We start from the raw sequence: 26,756 nt of genomic DNA, 5'->3' as shown, positions 1-26,756 counted from the left end.
TAAACAGAGTGGCCATATTACGATGGCAATGAGTGTTATTCAATATCTGGGAAGCTTTGCAGTGGAATTCGAGCAAGCATAAGTGGGAGGCAACGTGAACAATGGCGGTGTGACTTTTATGAGAACGTAATGCATGTGATGGAAGGGTATTGCGCGCATTGGCCAGACAAGCATTTGAGTCGGACCTGAAAAGTACCCAGCTGAATAGGCAGATTCAAAGGCAGTACAGTGTTGTTTTCACAGAAGCACGAGGATTGCGCCAGATGAAAAACAGTGGCAAATCAGAATGGCTTAACCTTTGTGAAATGGAAGTAGGCCAGCATGCAACAGCCGGAACTTGTCGCTTGGGTCCCCCAGGGCAGCGCACAAAAGGGCCCACGGCCAATTGTGTTTACCGGGGCGACGCAAGGTGTTTGGTCCATGTGGAGATTTGCACAGCTAACAAATCAGAACCCACATAATCGACAGCACAGACACCAAGCAACCCTAAGAACAGGGGAGCTGTCTCTATTTTTCACCAGAATAATAAGCAGCTAACCACTCAGTTTGTGTTCCCTTCCTCCAACCCTCCTGAAAGGGAGAGAGGAACGGTCATCAATAGCAGACAGCAGCTGCATAAATGCAACACTGTCCACTTGCTTCACGCTCAGAAGAGAACACTTCAACTCTTCCTCGTGGTTAGCGAAGACCAGACACTTTCGAACACATTTCCTCAGTTAAGAACTATAGAAATGATCCCTGAAAGTATAGTCTTAATAGCAAAAAGGGCAGCCCAGGCAGGTGGAAGAAGCTGCCACCCATCTCACTTAGGGTGGGAAAGCATCTATCGTCCCAAAGGCAACAAAAAGCCCCCCCATTTCTGCATAGGAAAACCTTTCCCGCAACCCCATAGAAAACCTTTCCTTTCCATAGCGTTGGCAAAAGATGACAAAAATGCCTGTACTTTGTAAATTTACATATTGAAGACCAGCAGCCAATAAAATTTGTCAGTGTGGATGACAGAGACAAGGGGCTCCCATGGCCCAGCCAAGGCTGGCCTCAGTAAACAGAGTGGCCATATTACGATGGCAATGAGTGTTATTCAATATCTGGGAAGCTTTGCAGTGGAATTCGAGCAAGCATAAGTGGGAGGCAACGTGAACAATGGCGGTGTGACTTTTATGAGAACGTAATGCATGTGATGGAAGGGTATTGCGCGCATTGGCCAGACAAGCATTTGAGTCGGACCTGAAAAGTACCCAGCTGAATAGGCAGATTCAAATCCCCCAAAGGGGCAGTACAGTGTTGTTTTCACAGAAGCACGAGGATTGCGCCAGATGGAAAACAGTGGCAAATCAGAATGGCTTAACCTTTGTGAAATGGAAGTAGGCCAGCATGCAACAGCCGGAACTTGTCGCTTGGGTCCCCCAGGGCAGCGCACAAAAGGGCCCACGGCCAATTGTGTTTACCGGGGCGACGCAAGGTGTTTGGTCCATGTGGAGATTTGCACAGCTAACAAATCAGAACCCACATAATCGACAGCACAGACACCAAGCAACCCTAAGAACAGGGGAGCTGTCTCTATTTTTCACCAGAATAATAAGCAGCTAACCACTCAGTTTGTGTTCCCTTCCTCCAACCCTCCTGAAAGGGAGAGAGGAACGGTCATCAATAGCAGACAGCAGCTGCATAAATGCAACACTGTCCACTTGCTTCACGCTCAGAAGAGAACACTTCAACTCTTCCTCGTGGTTAGCGAAGACCAGACACTTTCGAACACATTTCCTCAGTTAAGAACTATAGAAATGATCCCTGAAAGTATAGTCTTAATAGCACAAAGGGCAGCCCAGGCAGGTGGAAGAAGCTGCCACCCATATCACTTAGGGTGGGAAAGCGTCTATCGTCCCAAAGGCAACAAAAAGCCCCTCCATTTCTGCATAGGAAAACCTTTCCCGCAACACCATAGAAAACATTTCCTATCCATAGCGTTGGCAAAAGATGACAAAAATGCCTGTACTTTGTAAATTTACATATTGAAGACCAGCAGCCAATAAAATTCGTCAGTGTGGATGACAGAGACAAGGGGCTCCCATGGCCCAGCCAAGGCTGGCCTCAGTAAACAGAGTGGCCATATTACGATGGCAATGAGTGTTATTCAATATCTGGGAAGCTTTGCAGTGGAATTCGAGCAAGCATAAGTGGGAGGCAACGTGAACAATGGCGGTGTGACTTTTATGAGAACGTAATGCATGTGATGGAAGGGTATTGCGCGCATTGGCCAGACAAGCATTTGAGTCGGACCTGAAAAGTACCCAGCTGAATAGGCAGATTCAAATCCCCCAAAGGGGCAGTACAGTGTTGTTTTCACAGAAGCACGAGGATTGCGCCAGATGGAAAACAGTGGCAAATCAGAATGGCTTAACCTTTGTGAAATGGAAGTAGGCCAGCATGCAACAGCCGGAACTTGTCGCTTGGGTCCCCCAGGGCAGCGCACAAAAGGGCCCACGGCCAATTGTGTTTACCGGGGCGACGCAAGGTGTTTGGTCCATGTGGAGATTTGCACAGCTAACAAATCAGAACCCACATAATCGACAGCACAGACACCAAGCAACCCTAAAAACAGGGGAGCTGTCTCTATTTTTCACCAGAATAATAAGCAGCTAACCACTCAGTTTGTGTTCCCTTCCTCCAACCCTCCTGAAAGGGAGAGAGGAACGGTCATCAATAGCAGACAGCAGCTGCATAAATGCAACACTGTCCACTTGCTTCACGCTCAGAAGAGAACACTTCAACTCTTCCTCGTGGTTAGCGAAGACCAGACACTTTCGAACACATTTCCTCAGTTAAGAACTATAGAAATGATCCCTGAAAGTATAGTCTTAATAGCACAAAGGGCAGCCCAGGCAGGTGGAAGAAGCTGCCACCCATCTCACTTAGGGTGGGAAAGCGTCTATCGTCCCAAAGGCAACAAAAAGCCCCTCCATTTCTGCATAGGAAAACCTTTCCCGCAACACCATAGAAAACATTTCCTATCCATAGCGTTGGCAAAAGATGACAAAAATGCCTGTACTTTGTAAATTTACATATTGAAGACCAGCAGCCAATAAAATTCGTCAGTGTGGATGACAGAGACAAGGGGCTCCCATGGCCCAGCCAAGGCTGGACTCAGTAAACAGAGTGGCCATATTACGATGGCAATGAGTGTTATTCAATATCTGGGAAGCTTTGCAGTGGAATTCGAGCAAGCATAAGTGGGAGGCAACGTGAACAATGGCGGTGTGACTTTTATGAGAACGTAATGCATGTGATGGAAGGGTATTGCGCGCATTGGCCAGACAAGCATTTGAGTCGGACCTGAAAAGTACCCAGCTGAATAGGCAGATTCAAATCCCCCAAAGGGGCAGTACAGTGTTGTTTTCACAGAAGCACGAGGATTGCGCCAGATGGAAAACAGTGGCAAATCAGAATGGCTTAACCTTTGTGAAATGGAAGTAGGCCAGCATGCAACAGCCGGAACTTGTCGCTTGGGTCCCCCAGGGCAGCGCACAAAAGGGCCCACGGCCAATTGTGTTTACCGGGGCGACGCAAGGTGTTTGGTCCATGTGGAGATTTGCACAGCTAACAAATCAGAACCCACATAATCGACAGCACAGACACCAAGCAACCCTAAAAACAGGGGAGCTGTCTCTATTTTTCACCAGAATAATAAGCAGCTAACCACTCAGTTTGTGTTCCCTTCCTCCAACCCTCCTGAAAGGGAGAGAGGAACGGTCATCAATAGCAGACAGCAGCTGCATAAATGCAACACTGTCCACTTGCTTCACGCTCAGAAGAGAACACTTCAACTCTTCCTCGTGGTTAGCGAAGACCAGACACTTTCGAACACATTTCCTCAGTTAAGAACTATAGAAATGATCCCTGAAAGTATAGTCTTAATAGCACAAAGGGCAGCCCAGGCAGGTGGAAGAAGCTGCCACCCATCTCACTTAGGGTGGGAAAGCGTCTATCGTCCCAAAGGCAACAAAAAGCCCCTCCATTTCTGCATAGGAAAACCTTTCCCGCAACACCATAGAAAACATTTCCTATCCATAGCGTTGGCAAAAGATGACAAAAATGCCTGTACTTTGTAAATTTACATATTGAAGACCAGCAGCCAATAAAATTCGTCAGTGTGGATGACAGAGACAAGGGGCTCCCATGGCCCAGCCAAGGCTGGCCTCAGTAAACAGAGTGGCCATATTACGATGGCAATGAGTGTTATTCAATATCTGGGAAGCTTTGCAGTGGAATTCGAGCAAGCATAAGTGGGAGGCAACGTGAACAATGGCGGTGTGACTTTTATGAGAACGTAATGCATGTGATGGAAGGGTATTGCGCGCATTGGCCAGACAAGCATTTGAGTCGGACCTGAAAAGTACCCAGCTGAATAGGCAGATTCAAATCCCCCAAAGGGGCAGTACAGTGTTGTTTTCACAGAAGCACGAGGATTGCGCCAGATGGAAAACAGTGGCAAATCAGAATGGCTTAACCTTTGTGAAATGGAAGTAGGCCAGCATGCAACAGCCGGAACTTGTCGCTTGGGTCCCCCAGGGCAGCGCACAAAAGGGCCCACGGCCAATTGTGTTTACCGGGGCGACGCAAGGTGTTTGGTCCATGTGGAGATTTGCACAGCTAACAAATCAGAACCCACATAATCGACAGCACAGACACCAAGCAACCCTAAGAACAGGGGAGCTGTCTCTATTTTTCACCAGAATAATAAGCAGCTAACCACTCAGTTTGTGTTCCCTTCCTCCAACCCTCCTGAAAGGGAGAGAGGAACGGTCATCAATAGCAGACAGCAGCTGCATAAATGCAACACTGTCCACTTGCTTCACGCTCAGAAGAGAACACTTCAACTCTTCCTCGTGGTTAGCGAAGACCAGACACTTTCGAACACATTTCCTCAGTTAAGAACTATAGAAATGATCCCTGAAAGTATAGTCTTAATAGCACAAAGGGCAGCCCAGGCAGGTGGAAGAAGCTGCCACCCATATCACTTAGGGTGGGAAAGCGTCTATCGTCCCAAAGGCAACAAAAAGCCCCTCCATTTCTGCATAGGAAAACCTTTCCCGCAACACCATAGAAAACATTTCCTATCCATAGCGTTGGCAAAAGATGACAAAAATGCCTGTACTTTGTAAATTTACATATTGAAGACCAGCAGCCAATAAAATTCGTCAGTGTGGATGACAGAGACAAGGGGCTCCCATGGCCCAGCCAAGGCTGGCCTCAGTAAACAGAGTGGCCATATTACGATGGCAATGAGTGTTATTCAATATCTGGGAAGCTTTGCAGTGGAATTCGAGCAAGCATAAGTGGGAGGCAACGTGAACAATGGCGGTGTGACTTTTATGAGAACGTAATGCATGTGATGGAAGGGTATTGCGCGCATTGGCCAGACAAGCATTTGAGTCGGACCTGAAAAGTACCCAGCTGAATAGGCAGATTCAAATCCCCCAAAGGGGCAGTACAGTGTTGTTTTCACAGAAGCACGAGGATTGCGCCAGATGGAAAACAGTGGCAAATCAGAATGGCTTAACCTTTGTGAAATGGAAGTAGGCCAGCATGCAACAGCCGGAACTTGTCGCTTGGGTCCCCCAGGGCAGCGCACAAAAGGGCCCACGGCCAATTGTGTTTACCGGGGCGACGCAAGGTGTTTGGTCCATGTGGAGATTTGCACAGCTAACAAATCAGAACCCACATAATCGACAGCACAGACACCAAGCAACCCTAAAAACAGGGGAGCTGTCTCTATTTTTCACCAGAATAATAAGCAGCTAACCACTCAGTTTGTGTTCCCTTCCTCCAACCCTCCTGAAAGGGAGAGAGGAACGGTCATCAATAGCAGACAGCAGCTGCATAAATGCAACACTGTCCACTTGCTTCACGCTCAGAAGAGAACACTTCAACTCTTCCTCGTGGTTAGCGAAGACCAGACACTTTCGAACACATTTCCTCAGTTAAGAACTATAGAAATGATCCCTGAAAGTATAGTCTTAATAGCACAAAGGGCAGCCCAGGCAGGTGGAAGAAGCTGCCACCCATCTCACTTAGGGTGGGAAAGCGTCTATCGTCCCAAAGGCAACAAAAAGCCCCTCCATTTCTGCATAGGAAAACCTTTCCCGCAACACCATAGAAAACATTTCCTATCCATAGCGTTGGCAAAAGATGACAAAAATGCCTGTACTTTGTAAATTTACATATTGAAGACCAGCAGCCAATAAAATTCGTCAGTGTGGATGACAGAGACAAGGGGCTCCCATGGCCCAGCCAAGGCTGGACTCAGTAAACAGAGTGGCCATATTACGATGGCAATGAGTGTTATTCAATATCTGGGAAGCTTTGCAGTGGAATTCGAGCAAGCATAAGTGGGAGGCAACGTGAACAATGGCGGTGTGACTTTTATGAGAACGTAATGCATGTGATGGAAGGGTATTGCGCGCATTGGCCAGACAAGCATTTGAGTCGGACCTGAAAAGTACCCAGCTGAATAGGCAGATTCAAATCCCCCAAAGGGGCAGTACAGTGTTGTTTTCACAGAAGCACGAGGATTGCGCCAGATGGAAAACAGTGGCAAATCAGAATGGCTTAACCTTTGTGAAATGGAAGTAGGCCAGCATGCAACAGCCGGAACTTGTCGCTTGGGTCCCCCAGGGCAGCGCACAAAAGGGCCCACGGCCAATTGTGTTTACCGGGGCGACGCAAGGTGTTTGGTCCATGTGGAGATTTGCACAGCTAACAAATCAGAACCCACATAATCGACAGCACAGACACCAAGCAACCCTAAAAACAGGGGAGCTGTCTCTATTTTTCACCAGAATAATAAGCAGCTAACCACTCAGTTTGTGTTCCCTTCCTCCAACCCTCCTGAAAGGGAGAGAGGAACGGTCATCAATAGCAGACAGCAGCTGCATAAATGCAACACTGTCCACTTGCTTCACGCTCAGAAGAGAACACTTCAACTCTTCCTCGTGGTTAGCGAAGACCAGACACTTTCGAACACATTTCCTCAGTTAAGAACTATAGAAATGATCCCTGAAAGTATAGTCTTAATAGCACAAAGGGCAGCCCAGGCAGGTGGAAGAAGCTGCCACCCATCTCACTTAGGGTGGGAAAGCGTCTATCGTCCCAAAGGCAACAAAAAGCCCCTCCATTTCTGCATAGGAAAACCTTTCCCGCAACACCATAGAAAACATTTCCTATCCATAGCGTTGGCAAAAGATGACAAAAATGCCTGTACTTTGTAAATTTACATATTGAAGACCAGCAGCCAATAAAATTCGTCAGTGTGGATGACAGAGACAAGGGGCTCCCATGGCCCAGCCAAGGCTGGCCTCAGTAAACAGAGTGGCCATATTACGATGGCAATGAGTGTTATTCAATATCTGGGAAGCTTTGCAGTGGAATTCGAGCAAGCATAAGTGGGAGGCAACGTGAACAATGGCGGTGTGACTTTTATGAGAACGTAATGCATGTGATGGAAGGGTATTGCGCGCATTGGCCAGACAAGCATTTGAGTCGGACCTGAAAAGTACCCAGCTGAATAGGCAGATTCAAAGGCAGTACAGTGTTGTTTTCACAGAAGCACGAGGATTGCGCCAGATGAAAAACAGTGGCAAATCAGAATGGCTTAACCTTTGTGAAATGGAAGTAGGCCAGCATGCAACAGCCGGAACTTGTCGCTTGGGTCCCCCAGGGCAGCGCACAAAAGGGCCCACGGCCAATTGTGTTTACCGGGGCGACGCAAGGTGTTTGGTCCATGTGGAGATTTGCACAGCTAACAAATCAGAACCCACATAATCGACAGCACAGACACCAAGCAACCCTAAGAACAGGGGAGCTGTCTCTATTTTTCACCAGAATAATAAGCAGCTAACCACTCAGTTTGTGTTCCCTTCCTCCAACCCTCCTGAAAGGGAGAGAGGAACGGTCATCAATAGCAGACAGCAGCTGCATAAATGCAACACTGTCCACTTGCTTCACGCTCAGAAGAGAACACTTCAACTCTTCCTCGTGGTTAGCGAAGACCAGACACTTTCGAACACATTTCCTCAGTTAAGAACTATAGAAATGATCCCTGAAAGTATAGTCTTAATAGCAAAAAGGGCAGCCCAGGCAGGTGGAAGAAGCTGCCACCCATCTCACTTAGGGTGGGAAAGCATCTATCGTCCCAAAGGCAACAAAAAGCCCCCCCATTTCTGCATAGGAAAACCTTTCCCGCAACCCCATAGAAAACCTTTCCTTTCCATAGCGTTGGCAAAAGATGACAAAAATGCCTGTACTTTGTAAATTTACATATTGAAGACCAGCAGCCAATAAAATTTGTCAGTGTGGATGACAGAGACAAGGGGCTCCCATGGCCCAGCCAAGGCTGGCCTCAGTAAACAGAGTGGCCATATTACGATGGCAATGAGTGTTATTCAATATCTGGGAAGCTTTGCAGTGGAATTCGAGCAAGCATAAGTGGGAGGCAACGTGAACAATGGCGGTGTGACTTTTATGAGAACGTAATGCATGTGATGGAAGGGTATTGCGCGCATTGGCCAGACAAGCATTTGAGTCGGACCTGAAAAGTACCCAGCTGAATAGGCAGATTCAAATCCCCCAAAGGGGCAGTACAGTGTTGTTTTCACAGAAGCACGAGGATTGCGCCAGATGGAAAACAGTGGCAAATCAGAATGGCTTAACCTTTGTGAAATGGAAGTAGGCCAGCATGCAACAGCCGGAACTTGTCGCTTGGGTCCCCCAGGGCAGCGCACAAAAGGGCCCACGGCCAATTGTGTTTACCGGGGCGACGCAAGGTGTTTGGTCCATGTGGAGATTTGCACAGCTAACAAATCAGAACCCACATAATCGACAGCACAGACACCAAGCAACCCTAAGAACAGGGGAGCTGTCTCTATTTTTCACCAGAATAATAAGCAGCTAACCACTCAGTTTGTGTTCCCTTCCTCCAACCCTCCTGAAAGGGAGAGAGGAACGGTCATCAATAGCAGACAGCAGCTGCATAAATGCAACACTGTCCACTTGCTTCACGCTCAGAAGAGAACACTTCAACTCTTCCTCGTGGTTAGCGAAGACCAGACACTTTCGAACACATTTCCTCAGTTAAGAACTATAGAAATGATCCCTGAAAGTATAGTCTTAATAGCACAAAGGGCAGCCCAGGCAGGTGGAAGAAGCTGCCACCCATATCACTTAGGATGGGAAAGCGTCTATCGTCCCAAAGGCAACAAAAAGCCCCTCCATTTCTGCATAGGAAAACCTTTCCCGCAACACCATAGAAAACATTTCCTATCCATAGCGTTGGCAAAAGATGACAAAAATGCCTGTACTTTGTAAATTTACATATTGAAGACCAGCAGCCAATAAAATTCGTCAGTGTGGATGACAGAGACAAGGGGCTCCCATGGCCCAGCCAAGGCTGGCCTCAGTAAACAGAGTGGCCATATTACGATGGCAATGAGTGTTATTCAATATCTGGGAAGCTTTGCAGTGGAATTCGAGCAAGCATAAGTGGGAGGCAACATGAACAATGGCGGTGTGACTTTTATGAGAACGTAATGCATGTGATGGAAGGGTATTGCGCGCATTGGCCAGACAAGCATTTGAGTCGGACCTGAAAAGTACCCAGCTGAATAGGCAGATTCAAATCCCCCAAAGGGGCAGTACAGTGTTGTTTTCACAGAAGCACGAGGATTGCGCCAGATGGAAAACAGTGGCAAATCAGAATGGCTTAACCTTTGTGAAATGGAAGTAGGCCAGCATGCAACAGCCGGAACTTGTCGCTTGGGTCCCCCAGGGCAGCGCACAAAAGGGCCCACGGCCAATTGTGTTTACCGGGGCGACGCAAGGTGTTTGGTCCATGTGGAGATTTGCACAGCTAACAAATCAGAACCCACATAATCGACAGCACAGACACCAAGCAACCCTAAAAACAGGGGAGCTGTCTCTATTTTTCACCAGAATAATAAGCAGCTAACCACTCAGTTTGTGTTCCCTTCCTCCAACCCTCCTGAAAGGGAGAGAGGAACGGTCATCAATAGCAGACAGCAGCTGCATAAATGCAACACTGTCCACTTGCTTCACGCTCAGAAGAGAACACTTCAACTCTTCCTCGTGGTTAGCGAAGACCAGACACTTTCGAACACATTTCCTCAGTTAAGAACTATAGAAATGATCCCTGAAAGTATAGTCTTAATAGCACAAAGGGCAGCCCAGGCAGGTGGAAGAAGCTGCCACCCATCTCACTTAGGGTGGGAAAGCGTCTATCGTCCCAAAGGCAACAAAAAGCCCCTCCATTTCTGCATAGGAAAACCTTTCCCGCAACACCATAGAAAACATTTCCTATCCATAGCGTTGGCAAAAGATGACAAAAATGCCTGTACTTTGTAAATTTACATATTGAAGACCAGCAGCCAATAAAATTCGTCAGTGTGGATGACAGAGACAAGGGGCTCCCATGGCCCAGCCAAGGCTGGACTCAGTAAACAGAGTGGCCATATTACGATGGCAATGAGTGTTATTCAATATCTGGGAAGCTTTGCAGTGGAATTCGAGCAAGCATAAGTGGGAGGCAACGTGAACAATGGCGGTGTGACTTTTATGAGAACGTAATGCATGTGATGGAAGGGTATTGCGCGCATTGGCCAGACAAGCATTTGAGTCGGACCTGAAAAGTACCCAGCTGAATAGGCAGATTCAAATCCCCCAAAGGGGCAGTACAGTGTTGTTTTCACAGAAGCACGAGGATTGCGCCAGATGGAAAACAGTGGCAAATCAGAATGGCTTAACCTTTGTGAAATGGAAGTAGGCCAGCATGCAACAGCCGGAACTTGTCGCTTGGGTCCCCCAGGGCAGCGCACAAAAGGGCCCACGGCCAATTGTGTTTACCGGGGCGACGCAAGGTGTTTGGTCCATGTGGAGATTTGCACAGCTAACAAATCAGAACCCACATAATCGACAGCACAGACACCAAGCAACCCTAAAAACAGGGGAGCTGTCTCTATTTTTCACCAGAATAATAAGCAGCTAACCACTCAGTTTGTGTTCCCTTCCTCCAACCCTCCTGAAAGGGAGAGAGGAACGGTCATCAATAGCAGACAGCAGCTGCATAAATGCAACACTGTCCACTTGCTTCACGCTCAGAAGAGAACACTTCAACTCTTCCTCGTGGTTAGCGAAGACCAGACACTTTCGAACACATTTCCTCAGTTAAGAACTATAGAAATGATCCCTGAAAGTATAGTCTTAATAGCACAAAGGGCAGCCCAGGCAGGTGGAAGAAGCTGCCACCCATCTCACTTAGGGTGGGAAAGCGTCTATCGTCCCAAAGGCAACAAAAAGCCCCTCCATTTCTGCATAGGAAAACCTTTCCCGCAACACCATAGAAAACATTTCCTATCCATAGCGTTGGCAAAAGATGACAAAAATGCCTGTACTTTGTAAATTTACATATTGAAGACCAGCAGCCAATAAAATTCGTCAGTGTGGATGACAGAGACAAGGGGCTCCCATGGCCCAGCCAAGGCTGGCCTCAGTAAACAGAGTGGCCATATTACGATGGCAATGAGTGTTATTCAATATCTGGGAAGCTTTGCAGTGGAATTCGAGCAAGCATAAGTGGGAGGCAACGTGAACAATGGCGGTGTGACTTTTATGAGAACGTAATGCATGTGATGGAAGGGTATTGCGCGCATTGGCCAGACAAGCATTTGAGTCGGACCTGAAAAGTACCCAGCTGAATAGGCAGATTCAAATCCCCCAAAGGGGCAGTACAGTGTTGTTTTCACAGAAGCACGAGGATTGCGCCAGATGGAAAACAGTGGCAAATCAGAATGGCTTAACCTTTGTGAAATGGAAGTAGGCCAGCATGCAACAGCCGGAACTTGTCGCTTGGGTCCCCCAGGGCAGCGCACAAAAGGGCCCACGGCCAATTGTGTTTACCGGGGCGACGCAAGGTGTTTGGTCCATGTGGAGATTTGCACAGCTAACAAATCAGAACCCACATAATCGACAGCACAGACACCAAGCAACCCTAAAAACAGGGGAGCTGTCTCTATTTTTCACCAGAATAATAAGCAGCTAACCACTCAGTTTGTGTTCCCTTCCTCCAACCCTCCTGAAAGGGAGAGAGGAACGGTCATCAATAGCAGACAGCAGCTGCATAAATGCAACACTGTCCACTTGCTTCACGCTCAGAAGAGAACACTTCAACTCTTCCTCGTGGTTAGCGAAGACCAGACACTTTCGAACACATTTCCTCAGTTAAGAACTATAGAAATGATCCCTGAAAGTATAGTCTTAATAGCACAAAGGGCAGCCCAGGCAGGTGGAAGAAGCTGCCACCCATCTCACTTAGGGTGGGAAAGCGTCTATCGTCCCAAAGGCAACAAAAAGCCCCTCCATTTCTGCATAGGAAAACCTTTCCCGCAACACCATAGAAAACATTTCCTATCCATAGCGTTGGCAAAAGATGACAAAAATGCCTGTACTTTGTAAATTTACATATTGAAGACCAGCAGCCAATAAAATTCGTCAGTGTGGATGACAGAGACAAGGGGCTCCCATGGCCCAGCCAAGGCTGGACTCAGTAAACAGAGTGGCCATATTACGATGGCAATGAGTGTTATTCAATATCTGGGAAGCTTTGCAGTGGAATTCGAGCAAGCATAAGTGGGAGGCAACGTGAACAATGGCGGTGTGACTTTTATGAGAACGTAATGCATGTGATGGAAGGGTATTGCGCGCATTGGCCAGACAAGCATTTGAGTCGGACCTGAAAAGTACCCAGCTGAATAGGCAGATTCAAAGGCAGTACAGTGTTGTTTTCACAGAAGCACGAGGATTGCGCCAGATGAAAAACAGTGGCAAATCAGAATGGCTTAACCTTTGTGAAATGGAAGTAGGCCAGCATGCAACAGCCGGAACTTGTCGCTTGGGTCCCCCAGGGCAGCGCACAAAAGGGCCCACGGCCAATTGTGTTTACCTGGGCGACGCAAGGTGTTTGGTCCATGTGGAGATTTGCACAGCTAACAAATCAGAACCCACATAATCGACAGCACAGACACCAAGCAACCCTAAGAACAGGGGAGCTGTCTCTATTTTTCACCAGAATAATAAGCAGCTAACCACTCAGTTTGTGTTCCCTTCCTCCAACCCTCCTGAAAGGGAGAGAGGAACGGTCATCAATAGCAGACAGCAGCTGCATAAATGCAACACTGTCCACTTGCTTCACGCTCAGAAGAGAACACTTCAACTCTTCCTCGTGGTTAGCGAAGACCAGACACTTTCGAACACATTTCCTCAGTTAAGAACTATAGAAATGATCCCTGAAAGTATAGTCTTAATAGCAAAAAAGGGCAGCCCAGGCAGGTGGAAGAAGCTGCCACCCATCTCACTTAGGGTGGGAAAGCGTCTATCGTCCCAAAGGCAACAAAAAGCCCCTCCATTTCTGCATAGGAAAACCTTTCCCGCAACACCATAGAAAACATTTCCTATCCATAGCGTTGGCAAAAGATGACAAAAATGCCTGTACTTTGTAAATTTACATATTGAAGACCAGCAGCCAATAAAATTCGTCAGTGTGGATGACAGAGACAAGGGGCTCCCATGGCCCAGCCAAGGCTGGCCTCAGTAAACAGAGTGGCCATATTACGATGGCAATGAGTGTTATTCAATATCTGGGAAGCTTTGCAGTGGAATTCGAGCAAGCATAAGTGGGAGGCAACGTGAACAATGGCGGTGTGACTTTTATGAGAACGTAATGCATGTGATGGAAGGGTATTGCGCGCATTGGCCAGACAAGCATTTGAGTCGGACCTGAAAAGTACCCAGCTGAATAGGCAGATTCAAATCCCCCAAAGGGGCAGTACAGTGTTGTTTTCACAGAAGCACGAGGATTGCGCCAGATGGAAAACAGTGGCAAATCAGAATGGCTTAACCTTTGTGAAATGGAAGTAGGCCAGCATGCAACAGCCGGAACTTGTCGCTTGGGTCCCCCAGGGCAGCGCACAAAAGGGCCCACGGCCAATTGTGTTTACCGGGGCGACGCAAGGTGTTTGGTCCATGTGGAGATTTGCACAGCTAACAAATCAGAACCCACATAATCGACAGCACAGACACCAAGCAACCCTAAAAACAGGGGAGCTGTCTCTATTTTTCACCAGAATAATAAGCAGCTAACCACTCAGTTTGTGTTCCCTTCCTCCAACCCTCCTGAAAGGGAGAGAGGAACGGTCATCAATAGCAGACAGCAGCTGCATAAATGCAACACTGTCCACTTGCTTCACGCTCAGAAGAGAACACTTCAACTCTTCCTCGTGGTTAGCGAAGACCAGACACTTTCGAACACATTTCCTCAGTTAAGAACTATAGAAATGATCCCTGAAAGTATAGTCTTAATAGCACAAAGGGCAGCCCAGGCAGGTGGAAGAAGCTGCCACCCATCTCACTTAGGGTGGGAAAGCGTCTATCGTCCCAAAGGCAACAAAAAGCCCCTCCATTTCTGCATAGGAAAACCTTTCCCGCAACACCATAGAAAACATTTCCTATCCATAGCGTTGGCAAAAGATGACAAAAATGCCTGTACTTTGTAAATTTACATATTGAAGACCAGCAGCCAATAAAATTCGTCAGTGTGGATGACAGAGACAAGGGGCTCCCATGGCCCAGCCAAGGCTGGCCTCAGTAAACAGAGTGGCCATATTACGATGGCAATGAGTGTTATTCAATATCTGGGAAGCTTTGCAGTGGAATTCGAGCAAGCATAAGTGGGAGGCAACGTGAACAATGGCGGTGTGACTTTTATGAGAACGTAATGCATGTGATGGAAGGGTATTGCGCGCATTGGCCAGACAAGCATTTGAGTCGGACCTGAAAAGTACCCAGCTGAATAGGCAGATTCAAATCCCCCAAAGGGGCAGTACAGTGTTGTTTTCACAGAAGCACGAGGATTGCGCCAGATGGAAAACAGTGGCAAATCAGAATGGCTTAACCTTTGTGAAATGGAAGTAGGCCAGCATGCAACAGCCGGAACTTGTCGCTTGGGTCCCCCAGGGCAGCGCACAAAAGGGCCCACGGCCAATTGTGTTTACCGGGGCGACGCAAGGTGTTTGGTCCATGTGGAGATTTGCACAGCTAACAAATCAGAACCCACATAATCGACAGCACAGACACCAAGCAACCCTAAAAACAGGGGAGCTGTCTCTATTTTTCACCAGAATAATAAGCAGCTAACCACTCAGTTTGTGTTCCCTTCCTCCAACCCTCCTGAAAGGGAGAGAGGAACGGTCATCAATAGCAGACAGCAGCTGCATAAATGCAACACTGTCCACTTGCTTCACGCTCAGAAGAGAACACTTCAACTCTTCCTCGTGGTTAGCGAAGACCAGACACTTTCGAACACATTTCCTCAGTTTTTTTTTTTTTTTTGTAAAAATATCTTTATTAAGTGCTTAAAGATGATACAAGGGTAATAAATTCAATTCAATAAGAAGACTTTTGTGGCAATTACATTCCCCCCTCAAAGCAGAAGGGGTGGTTTCAATTTTACTTTGGGCATTTGGGTGGGTACATATATATTTTCTGTTCAGAGTCTGTGGTTTACAAAGTGTTCGTGTTTTGCCTGAGTAGGCAAAGAGTTCTCTTTTTCTTTATTTTATTTTTGGATGATTGCCTGGGCTGGGGGTTTTACTCAGGGCCCCCATCTTCCAGGCTGTCCTTGATTTCATAGTCTCTTAGCAGGCCGTGGACCATCCTGCGACAGGCTTCGGTTGTCAGCAGCTCATCATTGAGGACCAGGCGTTTCCTTGCGTAGAGGAGAATGTCCTTCATGCAGCAGAGGATCCTCCAGCCGTTCTGTATTGCCTCTAGTGTGTGGGTCTGTGCAAAGAGTCCATACAGCACAGACTGGTGTATAATGTCTTGGGGTGGGATGTGAGCACTCAACTCAGTGTTCAGGGCCCTGCGCAGTTTCCTTGCAAAGGGGCATGCCCAGAAGAGGTGGTACGCTGTTTCCTCTGCCGGGCACCCCCTTGGGCAGCTCCTGTGTGGGCAGAGGCCCCGTCTGTTCATGAATGCTCGCACAGATAGTGCCCCCCTCACCGCACATTTCCTCAGTTAAGAACTATAGAAATGATCCCTGAAAGTATAGTCTTAATAGCACAAAGGGCAGCCCAGGCAGGTGGAAGAAGCTGCCACCCATCTCACTTAGGGTGGGAAAGCGTCTATCGTCCCAAAGGCAACAAAAAGCCCCTCCATTTCTGCATAGGAAAACCTTTCCCGCAACACCATAGAAAACATTTCCTATCCATAGCGTTGGCAAAAGATGACAAAAATGCCTGTACTTTGTAAATTTACATATTGAAGACCAGCAGCCAATAAAATTCGTCAGTGTGGATGACAGAGACAAGGGGCTCCCATGGCCCAGCCAAGGCTGGCCTCAGTAAACAGAGTGGCCATATTACGATGGCAATGAGTGTTATTCAATATCTGGGAAGCTTTGCAGTGGAATTCGAGCAAGCATAAGTGGGAGGCAACGTGAACAATGGCGGTGTGACTTTTATGAGAACGTAATGCATGTGATGGAAGGGTATTGCGCGCATTGGCCAGACAAGCATTTGAGTCGGACCTGAAAAGTACCCAGCTGAATAGGCAGATTCAAAGGCAGTACAGTGTTGTTTTCACAGAAGCACGAGGATTGCGCCAGATGAAAAACAGTGGCAAATCAGAATGGCTTAACCTTTGTGAAATGGAAGTAGGCCAGCATGCAACAGCCGGAACTTGTCGCTTGGGTCCCCCAGGGCAGCGCACAAAAGGGCCCACGGCCAATTGTGTTTACCTGGGCGACGCAAGGTGTTTGGTCCATGTGGAGATTTGCACAGCTAACAAATCAGAACCCACATAATCGACAGCACAGACACCAAGCAACCCTAAGAACAGGGGAGCTGTCTCTATTTTTCACCAGAATAATAAGCAGCTAACCACTCAGTTTGTGTTCCCTTCCTCCAACCCTCCTGAAAGGGAGAGAGGAACGGTCATCAATAGCAGACAGCAGCTGCATAAATGCAACACTGTCCACTTGCTTCACGCTCAGAAGAGAACACTTCAACTCTTCCTCGTGGTTAGCGAAGACCAGACACTTTCGAACACATTTCCTCAGTTAAGAACTATAGAAATGATCCCTGAAAGTATAGTCTTAATAGCAAAAAAGGGCAGCCCAGGCAGGTGGAAGAAGCTGCCACCCATCTCACTTAGGGTGGGAAAGCGTCTATCGTCCCAAAGGCAACAAAAAGCCCCTCCATTTCTGCATAGGAAAACCTTTCCCGCAACACCATAGAAAACATTTCCTATCCATAGCGTTGGCAAAAGATGACAAAAATGCCTGTACTTTGTAAATTTACATATTGAAGACCAGCAGCCAATAAAATTCGTCAGTGTGGATGACAGAGACAAGGGGCTCCCATGGCCCAGCCAAGGCTGGCCTCAGTAAACAGAGTGGCCATATTACGATGGCAATGAGTGTTATTCAATATCTGGGAAGCTTTGCAGTGGAATTCGAGCAAGCATAAGTGGGAGGCAACGTGAACAATGGCGGTGTGACTTTTATGAGAACGTAATGCATGTGATGGAAGGGTATTGCGCGCATTGGCCAGACAAGCATTTGAGTCGGACCTGAAAAGTACCCAGCTGAATAGGCAGATTCAAATCCCCCAAAGGGGCAGTACAGTGTTGTTTTCACAGAAGCACGAGGATTGCGCCAGATGGAAAACAGTGGCAAATCAGAATGGCTTAACCTTTGTGAAATGGAAGTAGGCCAGCATGCAACAGCCGGAACTTGTCGCTTGGGTCCCCCAGGGCAGCGCACAAAAGGGCCCACGGCCAATTGTGTTTACCGGGGCGACGCAAGGTGTTTGGTCCATGTGGAGATTTGCACAGCTAACAAATCAGAACCCACATAATCGACAGCACAGACACCAAGCAACCCTAAAAACAGGGGAGCTGTCTCTATTTTTCACCAGAATAATAAGCAGCTAACCACTCAGTTTGTGTTCCCTTCCTCCAACCCTCCTGAAAGGGAGAGAGGAACGGTCATCAATAGCAGACAGCAGCTGCATAAATGCAACACTGTCCACTTGCTTCACGCTCAGAAGAGAACACTTCAACTCTTCCTCGTGGTTAGCGAAGACCAGACACTTTCGAACACATTTCCTCAGTTAAGAACTATAGAAATGATCCCTGAAAGTATAGTCTTAATAGCACAAAGGGCAGCCCAGGCAGGTGGAAGAAGCTGCCACCCATCTCACTTAGGGTGGGAAAGCGTCTATCGTCCCAAAGGCAACAAAAAGCCCCTCCATTTCTGCATAGGAAAACCTTTCCCGCAACACCATAGAAAACATTTCCTATCCATAGCGTTGGCAAAAGATGACAAAAATGCCTGTACTTTGTAAATTTACATATTGAAGACCAGCAGCCAATAAAATTCGTCAGTGTGGATGACAGAGACAAGGGGCTCCCATGGCCCAGCCAAGGCTGGCCTCAGTAAACAGAGTGGCCATATTACGATGGCAATGAGTGTTATTCAATATCTGGGAAGCTTTGCAGTGGAATTCGAGCAAGCATAAGTGGGAGGCAACGTGAACAATGGCGGTGTGACTTTTATGAGAACGTAATGCATGTGATGGAAGGGTATTGCGCGCATTGGCCAGACAAGCATTTGAGTCGGACCTGAAAAGTACCCAGCTGAATAGGCAGATTCAAATCCCCCAAAGGGGCAGTACAGTGTTGTTTTCACAGAAGCACGAGGATTGCGCCAGATGGAAAACAGTGGCAAATCAGAATGGCTTAACCTTTGTGAAATGGAAGTAGGCCAGCATGCAACAGCCGGAACTTGTCGCTTGGGTCCCCCAGGGCAGCGCACAAAAGGGCCCACGGCCAATTGTGTTTACCGGGGCGACGCAAGGTGTTTGGTCCATGTGGAGATTTGCACAGCTAACAAATCAGAACCCACATAATCGACAGCACAGACACCAAGCAACCCTAAAAACAGGGGAGCTGTCTCTATTTTTCACCAGAATAATAAGCAGCTAACCACTCAGTTTGTGTTCCCTTCCTCCAACCCTCCTGAAAGGGAGAGAGGAACGGTCATCAATAGCAGACAGCAGCTGCATAAATGCAACACTGTCCACTTGCTTCACGCTCAGAAGAGAACACTTCAACTCTTCCTCGTGGTTAGCGAAGACCAGACACTTTCGAACACATTTCCTCAGTTTTTTTTTTTTTTTTGTAAAAATATCTTTATTAAGTGCTTAAAGATGATACAAGGGTAATAAATTCAATTCAATAAGAAGACTTTTGTGGCAATTACATTCCCCCCTCAAAGCAGAAGGGGTGGTTTCAATTTTACTTTGGGCATTTGGGTGGGTACATATATATTTTCTGTTCAGAGTCTGTGGTTTACAAAGTGTTCGTGTTTTGCCTGAGTAGGCAAAGAGTTCTCTTTTTCTTTATTTTATTTTTGGATGATTGCCTGGGCTGGGGGTTTTACTCAGGGCCCCCATCTTCCAGGCTGTCCTTGATTTCATAGTCTCTTAGCAGGCCGTGGACCATCCTGCGACAGGCTTCGGTTGTCAGCAGCTCATCATTGAGGACCAGGCGTTTCCTTGCGTAGAGGAGAATGTCCTTCATGCAGCAGAGGATCCTCCAGCCGTTCTGTATTGCCTCTAGTGTGTGGGTCTGTGCAAAGAGTCCATACAGCACAGACTGGTGTATAATGTCTTGGGGTGGGATGTGAGCACTCAACTCAGTGTTCAGGGCCCTGCGCAGTTTCCTTGCAAAGGGGCATGCCCAGAAGAGGTGGTACGCTGTTTCCTCTGCCGGGCACCCCCTTGGGCAGCTCCTGTGTGGGCAGAGGCCCCGTCTGTTCATGAATGCTCGCACAGATAGTGCCCCCCTCACCGCACATTTCCTCAGTTAAGAACTATAGAAATGATCCCTGAAAGTATAGTCTTAATAGCACAAAGGGCAGCCCAGGCAGGTGGAAGAAGCTGCCACCCATCTCACTTAGGGTGGGAAAGCGTCTATCGTCCCAAAGGCAACAAAAAGCCCCTCCATTTCTGCATAGGAAAACCTTTCCCGCAACACCATAGAAAACATTTCCTATCCATAGCGTTGGCAAAAGATGACAAAAATGCCTGTACTTTGTAAATTTACATATTGAAGACCAGCAGCCAATAAAATTCGTCAGTGTGGATGACAGAGACAAGGGGCTCCCATGGCCCAGCCAAGGCTGGCCTCAGTAAACAGAGTGGCCATATTACGATGGCAATGAGTGTTATTCAATATCTGGGAAGCTTTGCAGTGGAATTCGAGCAAGCATAAGTGGGAGGCAACGTGAACAATGGCGGTGTGACTTTTATGAGAACGTAATGCATGTGATGGAAGGGTATTGCGCGCATTGGCCAGACAAGCATTTGAGTCGGACCTGAAAAGTACCCAGCTGAATAGGCAGATTCAAAGGCAGTACAGTGTTGTTTTCACAGAAGCACGAGGATTGCGCCAGATGAAAAACAGTGGCAAATCAGAATGGCTTAACCTTTGTGAAATGGAAGTAGGCCAGCATGCAACAGCCGGAACTTGTCGCTTGGGTCCCCCAGGGCAGCGCACAAAAGGGCCCACGGCCAATTGTGTTTACCGGGGCGACGCAAGGTGTATGGTCCATGTGGAGATTTGCACAGCTAATAAATCAGAACCCACATAATCGACAGCACAGACACCAAGCAACCCTAAGAACAGGGGAGCTGTCTCTATTTTTCACCAGAATAATAAGCAGCTAACCACTCAGTTTGTGTTCCCTTCCTCCAACCCTCCTGAAAGGGAGAGAGGAACGGTCATCAATAGCAGACAGCAGCTGCATAAATGCAACACTGTCCACTTGCTTCACGCTCAGAAGAGAACACTTCAACTCTTCCTCGTGGTTAGCGAAGACCAGACACTTTCGAACACATTTCCTCAGTTAAGAACTATAGAAATGATCCCTGAAAGTATAGTCTTAATAGCAAAAAGGGCAGCCCAGGCAGGTGGAAGAAGCTGCCACCCATCTCACTTAGGGTGGGAAAGCGTCTATCGTCCCAAAGGCAACAAAAAGCCCCTCCATTTCTGCATAGGAAAACCTTTCCCGCAACACCATAGAAAACATTTCCTATCCATAGCGTTGGCAAAAGATGACAAAAATGCCTGTACTTTGTAAATTTACATATTGAAGACCAGCAGCCAATAAAATTCGTCAGTGTGGATGACAGAGACAAGGGGCTCCCATGGCCCAGCCAAGGCTGGCCTCAGTAAACAGAGTGGCCATATTACGATGGCAATGAGTGTTATTCAATATCTGGGAAGCTTTGCAGTGGAATTCGAGCAAGCATAAGTGGGAGGCAACGTGAACAATGGCGGTGTGACTTTTATGAGAACGTAATGCATGTGATGGAAGGGTATTGCGCGCATTGGCCAGACAAGCATTTGAGTCGGACCTGAAAAGTACCCAGCTGAATAGGCAGATTCAAAGGCAGTACAGTGTTGTTTTCACAGAAGCACGAGGATTGCGCCAGATGAAAAACAGTGGCAAATCAGAATGGCTTAACCTTTGTGAAATGGAAGTAGGCCAGCATGCAACAGCCGGAACTTGTCGCTTGGGTCCCCCAGGGCAGCGCACAAAAGGGCCCACGGCAATTGTGTTTACCGGGGCGACGCAAGGTGTTTGGTCCATGTGGAGATTTGCACAGCTAACAAATCAGAACCCACATAATCGACAGCACAGACACCAAGCAACCCTAAGAACAGGGGAGCTGTCTCTATTTTTCACCAGAATAATAAGCAGCTAACCACTCAGTTTGTGTTCCCTTCCTCCAACCCTCCTGAAAGGGAGAGAGGAACGGTCATCAATAGCAGACAGCAGCTGCATAAATGCAACACTGTCCACTTGCTTCACGCTCAGAAGAGAACACTTCAACTCTTCCTCGTGGTTAGCGAAGACCAGACACTTTCGAACACATTTCCTCAGTTAAGAACTATAGAAATGATCCCTGAAAGTATAGTCTTAATAGCAAAAAGGGCAGCCCAGGCAGGTGGAAGAAGCTGCCACCCATCTCACTTAGGGTGGGAAAGCATCTATCGTCCCAAAGGCAACAAAAAGCCCCCCCATTTCTGCATAGGAAAACCTTTCCCGCAACCCCATAGAAAACCTTTCCTTTCCATAGCGTTGGCAAAAGATGACAAAAATGCCTGTACTTTGTAAATTTACATATTGAAGACCAGCAGCCAATAAAATTCGTCAGTGTGGATGACAGAGACAAGGGGCTCCCATGGCCCAGCCAAGGCTGGCCTCAGTAAACAGAGTGGCCATATTACGATGGCAATGAGTGTTATTCAATATCTGGGAAGCTTTGCAGTGGAATTCGAGCAAGCATAAGTGGGAGGCAACGTGAACAATGGCGGTGTGACTTTTATGAGAACGTAATGCATGTGATGGAAGGGTATTGCGCGCATTGGCCAGACAAGCATTTGAGTCGGACCTGAAAAGTACCCAGCTGAATAGGCAGATTCAAATCCCCCAAAGGGGCAGTACAGTGTTGTTTTCACAGAAGCACGAGGATTGCGCCAGATGGAAAACAGTGGCAAATCAGAATGGCTTAACCTTTGTGAAATGGAAGTAGGCCAGCATGCAACAGCCGGAACTTGTCGCTTGGGTCCCCCAGGGCAGCGCACAAAAGGGCCCACGGCCAATTGTGTTTACCGGGGCGACGCAAGGTGTTTGGTCCATGTGGAGATTTGCACAGCTAACAAATCAGAACCCACATAATCGACAGCACAGACACCAAGCAACCCTAAAAACAGGGGAGCTGTCTCTATTTTTCACCAGAATAATAAGCAGCTAACCACTCAGTTTGTGTTCCCTTCCTCCAACCCTCCTGAAAGGGAGAGAGGAACGGTCATCAATAGCAGACAGCAGCTGCATAAATGCAACACTGTCCACTTGCTTCACGCTCAGAAGAGAACACTTCAACTCTTCCTCGTGGTTAGCGAAGACCAGACACTTTCGAACACATTTCCTCAGTTAAGAACTATAGAAATGATCCCTGAAAGTATAGTCTTAATAGCACAAAGGGCAGCCCAGGCAGGTGGAAGAAGCTGCCACCCATCTCACTTAGGGTGGGAAAGCGTCTATCGTCCCAAAGGCAACAAAAAGCCCCTCCATTTCTGCATAGGAAAACCTTTCCCGCAACACCATAGAAAACATTTCCTATCCATAGCGTTGGCAAAAGATGACAAAAATGCCTGTACTTTGTAAATTTACATATTGAAGACCAGCAGCCAATAAAATTCGTCAGTGTGGATGACAGAGACAAGGGGCTCCCATGGCCCAGCCAAGGCTGGCCTCAGTAAACAGAGTGGCCATATTACGATGGCAATGAGTGTTATTCAATATCTGGGAAGCTTTGCAGTGGAATTCGAGCAAGCATAAGTGGGAGGCAACGTGAACAATGGCGGTGTGACTTTTATGAGAACGTAATGCATGTGATGGAAGGGTATTGCGCGCATTGGCCAGACAAGCATTTGAGTCGGACCTGAAAAGTACCCAGCTGAATAGGCAGATTCAAAGGCAGTACAGTGTTGTTTTCACAGAAGCACGAGGATTGCGCCAGATGAAAAACAGTGGCAAATCAGAATGGCTTAACCTTTGTGAAATGGAAGTAGGCCAGCATGCAACAGCCGGAACTTGTCGCTTGGGTCCCCCAGGGCAGCGCACAAAAGGGCCCACGGCCAATTGTGTTTACCGGGGCGACGCAAGGTGTTTGGTCCATGTGGAGATTTGCACAGCTAACAAATCAGAACCCACATAATCGACAGCACAGACACCAAGCAACCCTAAGAACAGGGGAGCTGTCTCTATTTTTCACCAGAATAATAAGCAGCTAACCACTCAGTTTGTGTTCCCTTCCTCCAACCCTCCTGAAAGGGAGAGAGGAACGGTCATCAATAGCAGACAGCAGCTGCATAAATGCAACACTGTCCACTTGCTTCACGCTCAGAAGAGAACACTTCAACTCTTCCTCGTGGTTAGCGAAGACCAGACACTTTCGAACACATTTCCTCAGTTAAGAACTATAGAAATGATCCCTGACAGTATAGTCTTAATAGCACAAAGGGCAGCCCAGGCAGGTGGAAGAAGCTGCCACCCATCTCACTTAGGGTGGGAAAGCGTCTATCGTCCCAAAGGCAACAAAAAGCCCCTCCATTTCTGCATAGGAAAACCTTTCCCGCAACACCATAGAAAACATTTCCTATCCATAGCGTTGGCAAAAGATGACAAAAATGCCTGTACTTTGTAAATTTACATATTGAAGACCAGCAGCCAATAAAATTCGTCAGTGTGGATGACAGAGACAAGGGGCTCCCATGGCCCAGCCAAGGCTGGCCTCAGTAAACAGAGTGGCCATATTACGATGGCAATGAGTGTTATTCAATATCTGGGAAGCTTTGCAGTGGAATTCGAGCAAGCATAAGTGGGAGGCAACGTGAACAATGGCGGTGTGACTTTTATGAGAACGTAATGCATGTGATGGAAGGGTATTGCGCGCATTGGCCAGACAAGCATTTGAGTCGGACCTGAAAAGTACCCAGCTGAATAGGCAGATTCAAATCCCCCAAAGGGGCAGTACAGTGTTGTTTTCACAGAAGCACGAGGATTGCGCCAGATGGAAAACAGTGGCAAATCAGAATGGCTTAACCTTTGTGAAATGGAAGTAGGCCAGCATGCAACAGCCGGAACTTGTCGCTTGGGTCCCCCAGGGCAGCGCACAAAAGGGCCCACGGCCAATTGTGTTTACCGGGGCGACGCAAGGTGTTTGGTCCATGTGGAGATTTGCACAGCTAACAAATCAGAACCCACATAATCGACAGCACAGACACCAAGCAACCCTAAGAACAGGGGAGCTGTCTCTATTTTTCACCAGAATAATAAGCAGCTAACCACTCAGTTTGTGTTCCCTTCCTCCAACCCTCCTGAAAGGGAGAGAGGAACGGTCATCAATAGCAGACAGCAGCTGCATAAATGCAACACTGTCCACTTGCTTCACGCTCAGAAGAGAACACTTCAACTCTTCCTCGTGGTTAGCGAAGACCAGACACTTTCGAACACATTTCCTCAGTTAAGAACTATAGAAATGATCCCTGAAAGTATAGTCTTAATAGCACAAAGGGCAGCCCAGGCAGGTGGAAGAAGCTGCCACCCATCTCACTTAGGGTGGGAAAGCGTCTATCGTCCCAAAGGCAACAAAAAGCCCCTCCATTTCTGCATAGGAAAACCTTTCCCGCAACACCATAGAAAACATTTCCTATCCATAGCGTTGGCAAAAGATGACAAAAATGCCTGTACTTTGTAAATTTACATATTGAAGACCAGCAGCCAATAAAATTCGTCAGTGTGGATGACAGAGACAAGGGGCTCCCATGGCCCAGCCAAGGCTGGCCTCAGTAAACAGAGTGGCCATATTACGATGGCAATGAGTGTTATTCAATATCTGGGAAGCTTTGCAGTGGAATTCGAGCAAGCATAAGTGGGAGGCAACGTGAACAATGGCGGTGTGACTTTTATGAGAACGTAATGCATGTGATGGAAGGGTATTGCGCGCATTGGCCAGACAAGCATTTGAGTCGGACCTGAAAAGTACCCAGCTGAATAGGCAGATTCAAAGGCAGTACAGTGTTGTTTTCACAGAAGCACGAGGATTGCGCCAGATGAAAAACAGTGGCAAATCAGAATGGCTTAACCTTTGTGAAATGGAAGTAGGCCAGCATGCAACAGCCGGAACTTGTCGCTTGGGTCCCCCAGGGCAGCGCACAAAAGGGCCCACGGCCAATTGTGTTTACCGGGGCGACGCAAGGTGTTTGGTCCATGTGGAGATTTGCACAGCTAACAAATCAGAACCCACATAATCGACAGCACAGACACCAAGCAACCCTAAGAACAGGGGAGCTGTCTCTATTTTTCACCAGAATAATAAGCAGCTAACCACTCAGTTTGTGTTCCCTTCCTCCAACCCTCCTGAAAGGGAGAGAGGAACGGTCATCAATAGCAGACAGCAGCTGCATAAATGCAACACTGTCCACTTGCTTCACGCTCAGAAGAGAACACTTCAACTCTTCCTCGTGGTTAGCGAAGACCAGACACTTTCGAACACATTTCCTCAGTTAAGAACTATAGAAATGATCCCTGAAAGTAAAGTCTTAATAGCAAAAAGGGCAGCCCAGGCAGGTGGAAGAAGCTGCCACCCATCTCACTTAGGGTAGGAAAGCATCTATCGTCCCAAAGGCAACAAAAAGCCCCCCCATTTCTGCATAGGAAAACCTTTCACGCAACCCCATAGAAAACCTTTCCTTTCCATAGCGTTGGCAAAAGATGACAAAAATGCCTGTACTTTGTAAATTTACATATTGAAGACCAGCAGCCAATAAAATTTGTCAGTGTGGATGACAGAGACAAGGGGCTCCCATGGCCCAGCCAAGGCTGGCCTCAGTAAACAGAGTGGCCATATTACGATGGCAATGAGTGTTATTCAATATCTGGGAAGCTTTGCAGTGGAATTCGAGCAAGCATAAGTGGGAGGCAACGTGAACAATGGCGGTGTGACTTTTATGAGAACGTAATGCATGTGATGGAAGGGTATTGCGCGCATTGGCCA

At 47.6% G+C, this 26,756-nt stretch overlaps 24 non-coding genes across 24 annotated transcripts; all 24 read right to left on the bottom strand.

The window, feature by feature from the left end:
• Nucleotides 1-536: 536 nt before the first annotated feature.
• LOC138490982 (small nucleolar RNA U3) lies at nt 537-754 on the bottom strand. The gene has a single exon (XR_011275863.1). It is a non-coding gene; the product is annotated as a small nucleolar RNA U3 (small nucleolar RNA).
• Nucleotides 755-1,589: 835 nt separating this feature from the next.
• Nucleotides 1,590-1,807, bottom strand: LOC138490980 (small nucleolar RNA U3). The gene has a single exon (XR_011275861.1). It is a non-coding gene; the product is annotated as a small nucleolar RNA U3 (small nucleolar RNA).
• An 835-nt stretch (nt 1,808-2,642) lies between these two features.
• LOC138490979 (small nucleolar RNA U3) lies at nt 2,643-2,860 on the bottom strand. Its single transcript, XR_011275860.1, has one exon. It is a non-coding gene; the product is annotated as a small nucleolar RNA U3 (small nucleolar RNA).
• Nucleotides 2,861-3,695: 835 nt separating this feature from the next.
• Nucleotides 3,696-3,913, bottom strand: LOC138490978 (small nucleolar RNA U3). Its single transcript, XR_011275859.1, has one exon. It is a non-coding gene; the product is annotated as a small nucleolar RNA U3 (small nucleolar RNA).
• An 835-nt stretch (nt 3,914-4,748) lies between these two features.
• Nucleotides 4,749-4,966, bottom strand: LOC138490976 (small nucleolar RNA U3). Its single transcript, XR_011275858.1, has one exon. It is a non-coding gene; the product is annotated as a small nucleolar RNA U3 (small nucleolar RNA).
• Nucleotides 4,967-5,801: 835 nt separating this feature from the next.
• Nucleotides 5,802-6,019, bottom strand: LOC138490975 (small nucleolar RNA U3). Its single transcript, XR_011275857.1, has one exon. It is a non-coding gene; the product is annotated as a small nucleolar RNA U3 (small nucleolar RNA).
• Nucleotides 6,020-6,854: 835 nt separating this feature from the next.
• Nucleotides 6,855-7,072, bottom strand: LOC138490974 (small nucleolar RNA U3). The gene has a single exon (XR_011275856.1). It is a non-coding gene; the product is annotated as a small nucleolar RNA U3 (small nucleolar RNA).
• Nucleotides 7,073-7,896: 824 nt separating this feature from the next.
• LOC138490973 (small nucleolar RNA U3) lies at nt 7,897-8,114 on the bottom strand. The gene has a single exon (XR_011275855.1). It is a non-coding gene; the product is annotated as a small nucleolar RNA U3 (small nucleolar RNA).
• Nucleotides 8,115-8,949: 835 nt separating this feature from the next.
• LOC138490972 (small nucleolar RNA U3) lies at nt 8,950-9,167 on the bottom strand. The gene has a single exon (XR_011275854.1). It is a non-coding gene; the product is annotated as a small nucleolar RNA U3 (small nucleolar RNA).
• An 835-nt stretch (nt 9,168-10,002) lies between these two features.
• On the bottom strand, nt 10,003-10,220 carry LOC138490971 (small nucleolar RNA U3). Its single transcript, XR_011275853.1, has one exon. It is a non-coding gene; the product is annotated as a small nucleolar RNA U3 (small nucleolar RNA).
• An 835-nt stretch (nt 10,221-11,055) lies between these two features.
• LOC138490970 (small nucleolar RNA U3) lies at nt 11,056-11,273 on the bottom strand. The gene has a single exon (XR_011275852.1). It is a non-coding gene; the product is annotated as a small nucleolar RNA U3 (small nucleolar RNA).
• Nucleotides 11,274-12,108: 835 nt separating this feature from the next.
• Nucleotides 12,109-12,326, bottom strand: LOC138490968 (small nucleolar RNA U3). The gene has a single exon (XR_011275850.1). It is a non-coding gene; the product is annotated as a small nucleolar RNA U3 (small nucleolar RNA).
• An 824-nt stretch (nt 12,327-13,150) lies between these two features.
• On the bottom strand, nt 13,151-13,368 carry LOC138490967 (small nucleolar RNA U3). Its single transcript, XR_011275849.1, has one exon. It is a non-coding gene; the product is annotated as a small nucleolar RNA U3 (small nucleolar RNA).
• Nucleotides 13,369-14,204: 836 nt separating this feature from the next.
• Nucleotides 14,205-14,422, bottom strand: LOC138490965 (small nucleolar RNA U3). Its single transcript, XR_011275848.1, has one exon. It is a non-coding gene; the product is annotated as a small nucleolar RNA U3 (small nucleolar RNA).
• Nucleotides 14,423-15,257: 835 nt separating this feature from the next.
• On the bottom strand, nt 15,258-15,466 carry LOC138490492 (small nucleolar RNA U3). Its single transcript, XR_011275488.1, has one exon. It is a non-coding gene; the product is annotated as a small nucleolar RNA U3 (small nucleolar RNA).
• A 1,536-nt stretch (nt 15,467-17,002) lies between these two features.
• On the bottom strand, nt 17,003-17,220 carry LOC138490964 (small nucleolar RNA U3). Its single transcript, XR_011275847.1, has one exon. It is a non-coding gene; the product is annotated as a small nucleolar RNA U3 (small nucleolar RNA).
• An 836-nt stretch (nt 17,221-18,056) lies between these two features.
• LOC138490963 (small nucleolar RNA U3) lies at nt 18,057-18,274 on the bottom strand. The gene has a single exon (XR_011275846.1). It is a non-coding gene; the product is annotated as a small nucleolar RNA U3 (small nucleolar RNA).
• An 835-nt stretch (nt 18,275-19,109) lies between these two features.
• Nucleotides 19,110-19,318, bottom strand: LOC138490491 (small nucleolar RNA U3). Its single transcript, XR_011275487.1, has one exon. It is a non-coding gene; the product is annotated as a small nucleolar RNA U3 (small nucleolar RNA).
• A 1,536-nt stretch (nt 19,319-20,854) lies between these two features.
• LOC138490962 (small nucleolar RNA U3) lies at nt 20,855-21,072 on the bottom strand. Its single transcript, XR_011275845.1, has one exon. It is a non-coding gene; the product is annotated as a small nucleolar RNA U3 (small nucleolar RNA).
• An 823-nt stretch (nt 21,073-21,895) lies between these two features.
• LOC138490961 (small nucleolar RNA U3) lies at nt 21,896-22,113 on the bottom strand. Its single transcript, XR_011275844.1, has one exon. It is a non-coding gene; the product is annotated as a small nucleolar RNA U3 (small nucleolar RNA).
• Nucleotides 22,114-22,948: 835 nt separating this feature from the next.
• On the bottom strand, nt 22,949-23,166 carry LOC138490960 (small nucleolar RNA U3). The gene has a single exon (XR_011275843.1). It is a non-coding gene; the product is annotated as a small nucleolar RNA U3 (small nucleolar RNA).
• An 824-nt stretch (nt 23,167-23,990) lies between these two features.
• LOC138490345 (small nucleolar RNA U3) lies at nt 23,991-24,208 on the bottom strand. The gene has a single exon (XR_011275383.1). It is a non-coding gene; the product is annotated as a small nucleolar RNA U3 (small nucleolar RNA).
• Nucleotides 24,209-25,043: 835 nt separating this feature from the next.
• On the bottom strand, nt 25,044-25,261 carry LOC138490959 (small nucleolar RNA U3). Its single transcript, XR_011275842.1, has one exon. It is a non-coding gene; the product is annotated as a small nucleolar RNA U3 (small nucleolar RNA).
• An 824-nt stretch (nt 25,262-26,085) lies between these two features.
• LOC138490278 (small nucleolar RNA U3) lies at nt 26,086-26,303 on the bottom strand. The gene has a single exon (XR_011275322.1). It is a non-coding gene; the product is annotated as a small nucleolar RNA U3 (small nucleolar RNA).
• Between the last annotated feature and the right edge of the window lie 453 nt (nt 26,304-26,756).

The sequence above is a fragment of the Ambystoma mexicanum genome, chromosome 9 (genome assembly GCF_040938575.1).
Source record: "Ambystoma mexicanum isolate Mex_15411 chromosome 9, UKY_AmexF1_1, whole genome shotgun sequence".
Classification (NCBI taxonomy): domain Eukaryota; kingdom Metazoa; phylum Chordata; class Amphibia; order Caudata; family Ambystomatidae; genus Ambystoma; species Ambystoma mexicanum.
The sequence above is the reverse complement of the archived record's forward strand: the minus strand, read 5'-3'. Positions and strand labels throughout refer to the sequence as shown.